This window comes from Rhamphochromis longiceps, linkage group LG20, assembly GCF_057381845.1.
Source record: "Rhamphochromis longiceps isolate RC_006_pf linkage group LG20, R_longiceps_female_GT1.1, whole genome shotgun sequence".
NCBI lineage: Eukaryota > Metazoa > Chordata > Actinopteri > Cichliformes > Cichlidae > Rhamphochromis > Rhamphochromis longiceps.
This window is the reverse complement of record NC_140576.1, coordinates 36308237-36320045: the sequence shown is the minus strand read 5'-3', so window position 1 is coordinate 36320045 and position 11809 is coordinate 36308237.

Sequence of the window (11809 nt, the reverse complement as noted above, 5' to 3'; positions counted from 1 at the left end):
GCCACTGGGCCCTCTGACCACCACCAGTAGGCAAACACAGGGTTAGTATCTTGCCCAAGGACATTTGGCATGCAGCCAGGATGCAGCCTGGGATCGAACCACCGACCTTCTGATTAGGGGCTGACCTGCTCTGCCACCTGAGCTACAGCCACTCCAACTCAAAAGCAGCTTTATTGCTGACACAAGGGAAATGATACCAAACTATACTGGGGCATGTCTGTGAACTAGTAAATGAAGAGGCACACTGGGAAACACACAGCCATGAATGAGGGAGATCGCAACGCTGGACAGAAGAAAACAAAAGACCTTAATACACAGGGAATGACGAGGGAACAGGAAACTCATGGGGAACACAGTTGGGGCAAATTACACACAACTAGTGATGGGAACTCAGGCTCTTTTTAGAGAGCCGGCTCTTTCGGCTCCCAACCGGCTCTTCAGGTTGTTTTGTTGCTTTAATTAATTTATTATCAACAACAATATGAAATTATGCACAAAAGGAATTCCGGGTTGGGAAGCTTATCTTGTAACCAGAAGGTTGCTGGTTCGATCCCCAGCTCTGTCTGTCTTGGTCATTGTGTCCTTGGGCAAGACACTTTATCTGCCGCCTACTGGTGTTTGCCAGAGGGGTCGATGGCGCGATATGACAGCCTCGCTTCTGTCAGTCTGCCCCAGGGCAGCTGTGGCTGCAACTGTAGCTGCCTCCACCAGTGTGTGAATGTGAGAGTGAATGAATAGTGGCATTGTAAAGCACTTTGAGGGTCTCGAAAAGCGCTTTATGAATACAATCCATTATTATTACTAATGTAAAAACAAACATATAAATCTAAACGGTGGCCCCTGGAGACAAAACACAGAGAGAAAGAGAGCCAGGGACAACAACCAGAGACAACATAGTCACATTAGAAAGGTATAGTAATCGTCCGTGTTGATCATCCACAATTATTTTCAGTTGCAAATGATAAAGGATTCAGAAGGTTTATTCATGCAGTGAATCCTATGTATGCAATTCCAAGCAGGAAAACACTCTCACACTTTAATTTATATTTAATTGTGTTGTGGTTTGCAGTGTTTTGTGTTGTTTCACTTTAAATTTGTTTAAAAGGAAAAAGCTGAAAATTTAAATAGTTAAAAGTTGAAATGTAAATACTTGGTTTTTGTATTTTATAATTTATTTATTACATTTTATGTGGAGTGAATAAATACAAGTATATTTACGGTGGCCCCTACAGACAAAGCACGTACAAACTTCAAAACAACACAAAACACTGCAAACCACAACACAATAAAATATAAATGAAAAGATGCAAAGAAGATGCACATTCTCTGTCACATAGGCCTGGGATGATTTTTTGGGAGAGTGTTTTCCTGCTTGGAATTACATACATAGGATTCACTGCATGAATAAACTTTCTGAATGCTTTATCATCCACAAATGAAAATAGTTGTGGATGATTACTATACTCTTCTGATGTGACGTTGTTGTCCCTGCTCTCTTTCTCTCTCTTTAACTCCCACTCTGTTCCTGTGCTACTGCGAGCGTAACCACGGCCCCTCCCCCCTCTGCACTAGAGACCTAGACACTAGAGAATGAACTTAAGACTACCAAAGAGGACTTAAACATGAAACATAATACAAAATGACATCAAAAAACAAGAAAACTCAAAACACTGGGTCAAGTAACCCAGGATGGTGACACACAGGGATTAGTTTACCTCCTTTGTTTAATCCTGTGAAGCAAGAGAGGAAAGGTTCATGTCATAACCATCATTTGCACATTTTTGAATGGAAAGTAGAAGAAATGAGCCATTTTTCTTTTACCTATTCTAAAAAATTGTTACAGCTAAGCAAGATGGGGGAAAAGTTTAACAACTATTTGGGAAATTGTCATTTTTAAAGTAAACTATAGTGATATTCATCGGTGACTGCCAACAACAGGCAACTCATTGGAATCCTTTATGAGAAAGACTATAAGACTGTGCACAGACTATTTCCTGGTGTATAAACAGCTGAGAGGAGGAACCACATGCATCCTTTAAATGCCTGTGCAGTTATATTCGGTTCAATGTTATTCATACAGCACTAAATCTTAACAGTCACCTAAAAGTCCTTTGTACAGAACCTCTAATACAGGCTAGTATGTCCACCTGGTAATACGGTGGATTTTTAATATCAATTTTGCATTCAATAAAGAGGGCCACTGCTATCCATACCAACAGACCTGGATAAATCTGTAATCAGGTTTTTGGAAAACACCTGACCAACTCAAGAAACCAACTGAACTGAAACACACAAAACCTCAGCATCTGAATTCAAGCATTTCACAAAATGTGACGCATATCAGTAAACCACAAACAGTCAAAGTGGAAACACCAGAATAATTTCTAAACAAAGTACAGCATGGAAAGCGAGCAGTACAACACATGCATAAGTGCATGCGGTTTATGAGGGTTTGAGAATGAGCCAGATGATCTGAAAGAAGCTGAGGTCCAAAAAGAGATGCAGATAAGAGACCGCGCACGGCCACTACTCAAGATCAGCTCAGATATTTGCTTCTGACAAAAAACAAAACGTATGAAAAATATAACTAATACTAAAACTAAAAGCAAACTAAAGTCAAATGTTTTTAATAATAAAAACTGAAATGATTCTGGAAACTTACTGAAAGAGAAAAAATAATAAATAAATATGCAAATATAAGAGATAAATGTAATAATGCTACGAAATAATCTTGTGTTTTAAAATAGCTCATTTGATTGAAAGATTTCAATATTTCTTCGTTTGAAGCACAGAACATCCTACTTGTCCATTACTTCTGTCAGTGTGGGAGCAGCACTGCAGAGATCCAGCTACAACCATTCTCATCCAGCAACCACTCGCACCTGGATGTTGTGCGATATAGTTTGCTGTGTTTAATATATCTTCCTACCCACCCTGGAGTAGGAAATTTCAATCATTCTTTGAGTTAAGCAGCAGGCTCTAGTTTGTATATACTGGTCTTGATTGTATATATTTCTGTCTTACTATTTATGTTTTATTCCTGCACAGTTCCCTCGGAGCCCCCATAAATTTGTTTTACATGTACAATGAAAATAAAGGGCTACTCTTCTTCCTCATTGTCACAGCAACACTATGCTACTGACATGTGCATTTAAATAGTTTTTGCGTAATAACTATTATAGGCTGATTAGTCATGTGATCAGTGCTACATATGATTACCTGCTACTGACAAATACATTCCTTTATTCTATAAAAATACTGCACCTGCATTTATTTAGAGTTTGTGTTCGGTTGGATAGAATTGGGACACGTCTCTGGAAACCATCCAACCTCTCCTGACTACCAGCAATGCAAATTTGTCCTCTGTAGAGCACCTTTCTAAACCTGAATATCTCCCATGCACTGCATACTACAGAATTGCCTCCTTTTGGTATCTACAGAGGACATTTAGGGCTTTCCAATGATACCAAATGTGAAGGGGTGGAGCTTTGGGAACTTTAGTTTTTTCATTAAGGAACATGGCAGCCATCGCTGCAAGCACATTTTATGGGAAGAAGAAAAGTGCATAAAACTTCTTATTGAGCAATTTTTAGCTATAAATGTTGTTAGCATATTTTAAACAAGTCTCTTAATAACACATTAAAACATAGTATGCTTAATTCTAACTTCATTTTAGTATAGTATTGAAGTGTTTAAAAAATGGCCTCCATAGTGGACATTTGTAGTCATTTCTTCCATTTTGTTCTGTTTTTTTAAATGACCAGAAAAGGAGTCCTTTTTAGAAGCAGAAAGAAACTTATTGCAGTTTGATGAGGGAAACCCAGATCTTGAGTTGTCTGATGAAGAAGATCATAGGGAATAAGCCCTTGAAGAAGAAAGAAGGAGGAGCATCAGGGATGGTACTCAGACCTGAACTTGCTGTCATTAAGTGGTTGGACAGTTGTCATGGCATCCTCTGCCTATGGCAATCAACCTCAGGACAGATGCACAAGATGGTCTAAGAAAAACAAAAGGTTTGTCCATGTGCCAAGTCCACTGGCAATTGCTGAGTACACTACCAATATAGGTGACGTGGACCATATTGAATGTTGAGATTCTACAGGATGGTCTCTCACACTCAGAAATTGACAGTATGTGCAGTTTTCTACTTTTTGATCTGGCAATCACCAACTCGTGGCTTCAGTATAGCAGTGACTTGCAGTTTTGGGGGAAGAAACCACTACAGTTCCTTGAGTTCAAACTTCTCCTTGGTGAAGAGTTGAAGAAAATGTTTGCCATCAAAGTTCATTTTTACACGTTCGGCCTTCCAATGTCCTCTGCAGTGGACGTGTGATATCTAAAAAATGTAAACTTTTTTTTCCCAAAAATTTTTTTCAGTCTTCTAATTACCTTACAAACATTGGGGGATTTAAAAATTTTTTTGATTGGACAACATTTTTTTTCCTGGTAGTCAGGATAAAGCAGCTATATTATTAAGAAAGGGTTTATGAATCTGCTGGGATTGAGTCACTGACAAACATTAGAAATATCTGTTTCAACCACAGACTTTAATGACCTGAAAATAGTAAAACTACTTTTCTGTAAAAATGTTTTGTTTCAACAAATTTCCCTTTGTCTTTCTTATAGATGACGTTGGTTCTCTGGCTAACCACAAGGTGACTGTAGGTAACTGTGACGTCATTACTTTTTGTGCCATCTTTTGCCATCATTTGTCCCGGCTCAGGTTCTTCCTCCAGTCAATGTAGAGGAACCACAGAAGTACAAATTTCACTGTGTAAATGTGTCATGAAGGCAGGAAACTGCAGTGTTTTTGATTTGGTATGAACAGTGTTGGAAATCCCGTTTTCTTTCTTTTCTTTCTTTGTAATTAAGCTTCTCTTCCACTTCTGAGAAGCATACTTGTTAAGCGAGTAGTGTGCTGAGAGTGCTTAATGATGACAAATTAATTGTAAAAATGTAGCAAGATGTGTGAAACCACGTGTTTTTAAGGTATTAGATAAGGGCAGGGGCGGATCTAGAAGGGTGGCATGGGGTGCCACCCTAGTTTTGCATATGACAGTGTTGTTTGTTAAAATAAGATAGCATTAACACTTTGAGTGCAGTTACAGTTTACAGTGAATCTAAATTCTAAAACTGAATTTATTGCATAGTGTTAGGTTTGTCCTTGTGCTGTTCTCCTCTGTCTTGTGGCGGACAATTTTTTTTACTGGCACAAGTAGTTTGTGGGGCATCTTATTGTGACACCTGATTGTTCTCTCATTTTAGTTTTAGTAGTATTTTTAAATGGTTGTGCCAAATTTTAAAAATGCCAGCTGTATTGGCTGCATTTTCAGATAAAGTTGTATATGTTTACAAAATGTGTGCACAAGTTTTCAAAATGTACAATTTATATTTGCATTTCAAGTTATAAAAATTATTTACTCAACATGTCTGTGGTTTTGACAGTAAAAAAAATAACTACTAGGATTTTGTTTTTTGTGTGATTTCAGATCAGTTGTGTTAATACAGTATGTCAATGAAAAAAACAACTAAATTCAGACACAAGAGGTTGAGCTGAAAAGAATGATGCAGGAAAACAAGGCAGGAAAAAAATAAATACAATGAAACAATTTGAGGGTGAAATACAAATGTAAAATCAAAAGGAGTCAAAAATGTCCATTTATATTTTGTTATTTTGTATCTCAGAGGGTTAACCTAACAAAGTTAGTCATGAAAAGTTAGGTTTAGATTTTTGTTCATGACGCTGCAGATTTCTGACATTTTGTGTAAATTTAAGCATGTACAATTTGTTTTTTTTTCTAACAAAAACAGTGTGAAACTGAAGTTAGAATTGTGTTTGTAAAGCAACCACCCCATGTTCTGTTGCTTTCTGGATTTTATACTTATTGGGCTACATATTTAGTCATTTATTATATAGGCTATACCAGCGGTCCCCAACCCCCGGGCCTCGGACCGGTACCGGTCCGTGAGTCGTTTGGTACCGGGCCGCGAGAGTTGAGGCTCAGGTGTGAAATGTATAGTTTTCAGGGTTTTTATCGGTTTTCAGCGTCATTTTGTTATCGTTTTTATCGTTTACTCGGTTTTCCTGGGTCTTTTCACGTGTGAATAAATCTTCTTTTTTACGGTACCGGAACTAGTTTTATTTTGTTGTATTTATCCGCGACACCTTAAAGGCTGGTCCGTGAAAATATTGTCGGGCATGAACCGGTCCGTGGCGCGAAAAAGGTTGGGGACCGCTGGGCTATACAGTACATAAAATCAAAATTTGCATGTGTTATGTAACTAAAGTGTTTAATTATATGGGCTACAGAAAATAATTCAGTTATAGACTATATTTATAAGAAAAACGTGTATACTTACTGTAATTGAATCATTTTAACCATATGCAACCACCTGCATATGTGTTTGAAAAAAAAAGACACCCTATTTGACTTCCCTCATGATGCTGGCACCCTCATGCCACCCTAAGAAAATTTCTCTAGATCCGCCCCTGGATAAGGCATTTAGTCTGTAATGGTGATCCTGGTAACTTAACACAGCTAAATTTCCTGGGAGCAGAAACAGCTGGAAGGTGGCTGTGAGTGGGAGAAGCGCTGTAAACGGTGAAATTTCTCAGAACGTCTGTTTTTTTAATTGAAAATTTACCTGAATGTAACGTGGGACAATGTTCCCTCAGTGCTCCCCTGTTAGCTGGGTAGTGTTCTGTATTAGGAAGTGTTTCAATCCTTTTGCACATTGACGTGGAAAGCCTTGATTAGAGAGGATGCCCACTCCTGCTGTGTGGTTTAATCAAACAGGGAAGTTGAGCAGGTGCCGGTTACACCATTTTCAGGGTAGCATGTATGAAACATCCCATAACTGACCGAATTTAGAAAGTTTAATGCGTTTTGTAATATTTACATTGATACTCTAGATATTGGCAGTTGACCGTGGTGCTCAAACCTTTTAATTCAGCTACTATTGTTGTTTGTTTTTTTAATAATATATTATCCTCATTTTTAAATCAAGGCGTAGGCCTGTTTTGTGATATTCATGGCTTCTAGACTTCAGGAAGTCATCGACTGCAAATGATATTCATCCAAGTATTAAAAACAATGCTTATATTTAAAAACTATGTTTGTTAATTTTGTTACTCTGTTTATAAAAACGGTTGTTATTCCTTATAATTTACTAAGAACTTGTATTTATTAAAAGCTTTTGAATTTAAGCTTATTTTTACTTTAATCACATCTTAACTGCTTCATTTAAAATCTGCTGAGGTGGTGTACAGAGGCAAAACTACAAAATTAGTGTCTTAATTCAACACATTATGAGCCTTCCTGTATACACGTAGGAACTGTTTCATAAAAGATTCTAAATACAGGCATGTCAAAAAAGCCAATAATTTCGGCTTTTTTATATTTTTTACAGCATTTTAAATGTACAATAAACAAAGCAGGAAAGTATTATACAGTAAACCAGAGTTAACATAATTTAGTATAAATCTGTCATACAAAAAATTATGAGCCAGGAGTAATTACTGCACTAAATTACACTTCGTTTTATACCTGTAGCAATTTATTTGAATAGAACATGCTGCTCGCCTTAATTGGATGTCCGAATTTAGGATTTGAGGGAATGAAGGCATGCATGGTGCAGAGGCTCACAAAGCTTTTGTTTGAAACTTACATACAGTTCATATTTTCTGCCTATACACAATATTGCACAGTTTAGGTCAATTCTGACCTGTGCCAAGAATTCCCTCATAAGTATCTATAGCAAATTTAGGACTGTGGATACATTTAGAACAAGCTATCTGACATTATTAAAAGGATGTTAATGTGAGTCCTTAATGTTTCAGAGGAGGGAACGTCTATCTTTTAGAATTTACAACACTTGTTATTGGAAAAAGACCACATCAAGTCCTGTTTTACTAAAGACATGACAACATAGCAGCCACAATGATTTAAATATATTTTTATCAAAAATGAAAAGTGGCATGAACGTTCTGAACCTCTCACTGCTGTATCGTCAAAAACATCCTATTACTTTCCATTTATAACAATAAATATAAGTTCAGTATTAATTAACACTTTGAAAACTAGTTTGTGCTTTCAAATCACAAACTGGGGGAGGGGGGCAAATGGCTGCTCGGCGGTCGTCATAATTTCCCCCTGTTGAATGGTCTAGTTTTAATCTCAGAATGAGCTACATTGTGGGTGATTGTCCATGCAGGTGAAACTTTAATATACTCATTTGTATATATAGCATAAATACAGAATATTTCTCTAGCTTTACTGCCCACTCAGAGCAGTTTTAACAATACCTTCATGAAGCTCTTTTATGTTTATGCTTCTAGAACATTTTACAGCCAAAGCTGATTTAGAATCACTAGTTTAACTAGTAACCTTGTTAATATGAGGCAGCGGTGCTAACCACTGCACCACCATAACACCTTTTTTTCAAATCTTGTGCCTGTTGCATCTCTGACCTCTGTAGCGCTTCAGTTTCATTTGTGCACCCTGGTGCACCATATACTGTTTTACTGTTTTGACACATCATTCAAAGACCAACAGGTACATTAGAACCATCAGTCAAAGGTACAAGAGGCACCAAGTCATGAAAATACTTTAAAGGTAACTGTACCATTCAGAGAGAGTCAGAATAGATTGCTGAAGAACATTAGCAGGTTTAATCATGTTAAACATCAGATTAGTTGACTGCATGTACAAAATGAATATAATTGTATGCATTGAGACAAAAACATCAACAACTCACCTTTGACTTATTTTACAGCTCAGAGGTGTTTGTGTGGCTGACAGGTGTAGATGTAGCTCCTTGTTTTAGAAAACTTCAGCAGATGTTTAAAACTCTGCACATATGGCAGGTTGTAATCTACAGAACTAAGTCACTTTGATCCTGATACATCTGAACCAACAGGAAACCAAGTCTTTCTTCGGGGTGTGACTTCAGTTGACACATTCTCACCACCCACCACTGCTAGTGTAAAAAACTAACAAACAAAAAAAACAAAACACGAAACATGAATCGTAGTGAGATGTGCATTCATTTACTGTTGTCTGTAGTACCGGTGTGAGACTTAAGACTTGGTGTTCATGTTTGGTGTGGAAGAGAGAAAATAAAAATTACTACATGAAGGGAGAAAGAAACAAATCAATGCAAATATCAGTGAAACCGTCCAGATACAGTAAAGTCTGATCCAAAATGCTGCAGCAAGAGTCCTGACAGGGACCACAGAGAGAGAGCATATATCCCATATGTGGGCGACCGTGGCTCAGGGGGTTGGGAAGTGCATCTGTAACCGGAAGGTTACAGATGCGCTTCCCAACAGAGGCTCTCTGTCCTGGTCGTTGTGTCCTTGGGCAAGACACTTTACCCTACCGCCTACTGGCGGGCCGAAAGGGGCCGCTTCTGTCAGTCTGCCCCAGGGTAGCTGTGGCTACAACCGTAGCTTTCCTCCACCAGTGTGTAAATGCGAGAGTGAATGAATAGTGGAATTGTAAAGCGCTTTGGGTGCCTTGAAAAGCGCTGTATAAATCCAATCCATTATTATATCTCCTGTATTATCTTGTTGAACTTGTTGTTCCTAGAGTATTTAAAAGTAGAGTGGGAGGGAGAGCCTTCAGTTTTCAGGCCCCTCTTCTGTGGAACCAGCTTCCAGTTTGGATTCGGGAGACCTTGGATCTCTACATTTAAAATTAGGCTTCAAACTTTCCTTTTTGATAAATCTTATAGTCAGGCCTGGATCAGGTGTCCATTAACCCTCTCTTAGTTCTGCTGCAATAGACCTAGGCTGCTGGTGGCTTACTATGATGCAGTTTGTATTAAATAATTAATCATTGATAATGATTAAAAATAATTTTGATCTCTGGGTGTGTTGCTTTTGTCCTTTCTTCCTCCCCTCACCCCTCACCCATCAGAGCAGATGGTTGCGCCTCTCTGAGCCTGGTTTCGCCGAAGGTTCCTTCTGTTAAAATGGATGATTTTTACTGACACTGTCACCAAGTGTTTGCTCATGGGGTCGACTGATTGTTGTGGTTTTCTCTGCATTATCGTTGGTCTTTGCCTTACAATATAAAACACATCAGTTGACTGTTGTTGTGACTTTGTCTTAACTATTTAAATAAGTGAAGAGGACAACCGATTCAAAATCTCTGCACTCCTGAATGTGTGAGAGATGCATAGGAAGAAAAAAACTCTGCACATTGACTTACTTATCACTATTTTATGAGTCTCAGTGTTTTGTTCCAACTCACCTTCATGAGGTATAAAACATCCAAAAACATTCCAACTCACTAAAGTAGAAATGGCCACAACTCAGTACAGCAGCCAGAGAAATGGAGAGGAAGAACATGACCCGCTCACACTTAGTGTTGGAATGCTGTTTGTTGGACTGAGCCTCTGCTCAAAGTAAAGCCTCACTACAACCTTTGATGTCCTGTAGCCAAGTGCATTTATGCTGACATTTGCATAAATCATGATTAGCACAGTCTAGCAAATCTAATAACAGAACACCACTTGGGTTTAGATTGGCCCAGCAGTTCCTCCCAGTCACACACCCCCAGCTCTCACTGTTACATTGACCGAGACAAAGATTTGGCTTTTACATCTACTGAATTTTTGGTATTTGTTTTATATATCTATGTATATAACTGAAAAAGTTAATTTCCCTTTTCTTTGCCTAATTATATCTATAATGGTCGTCATCCTCATTATCAAACAGAGTTTGAGAAGTAAATGTTACCTCATCAACTGTGTCCATTGATTACCTTAGATACAGACCACAGCAGACCGATAAAATTTCATATGGTAAATGGCCTGTATTTATATAGGCGCTTTACTAGTCCCAAAGGACCCCAAAGCGCTTTACATATCCAGTCATCCACCCATTCACACACACATTCACACACTGGTGATGGCAGCTACATTGTAGCCACAGCCACCCTGGGGCGCACTGACAGAGGCGAGGCTGCCGGACACTGGCGCCACCGGGCCCTCTGACCACCACCAGTAGGCAACGGGTGAAGTGTCTTGCCCAAGGACACAACGACCAAGACTGTCCAAGCCGGGGCTGGAACCGGCAACCTTCCGATTACAAGGCGAACTCCCAACTCTTGAGCCACGATATAATATATAATAAAAAGAAAATAGAGAGACTTGAAAATTCTAAACATGTGTAATTCCAGAACCTCTGATAGATTCATCCCATGCAGAGAAATAGGACAACCGCAGGCCGAGTCATATATAAACAGGGAACGGTGGTCTGCACATCCACACAAAATCATTTTCAAATAAGACATGATGGGACATGATGCAGAGAATAGATGGCGGTATTTTAACAGACTGGATCACTACATGATTCGTTGTGACTGCATGTTTGATAAAAGGTGAGAATTTACTGAGGAAACAAATAGCCTGCAGCCTGACACCTGTGAACAACTGTGGTTTCCAGCATGAAACCAGTTTTCTTTTTCTTTGAATTTCCATTGCAGTTGCTTGTGGTTTGATCTGAATTATAGCTCATTTGCCTTCAACCAAACTCGTGGGAACCACACCAGCACCTTACCAGTACTTGACACATTTGTCATTTCTGCTAAATCCATCAAAGTGACTCACTCATTATGTAGGTCAGAGATATATCAATGTTTTGTTTTTTTTTTAAATGGGCCATCCGAATTAAAAAAAGAAAAAAAGAAAGAAAAAAGAAAAGAATAAAGCAGTGTGGAAACAGTGTGGACCATTTATGTAGAAACACCAACATGATTTTCAGGATCAAGTGAAGATTTGTTCTTTTATGTAGATGAATTAA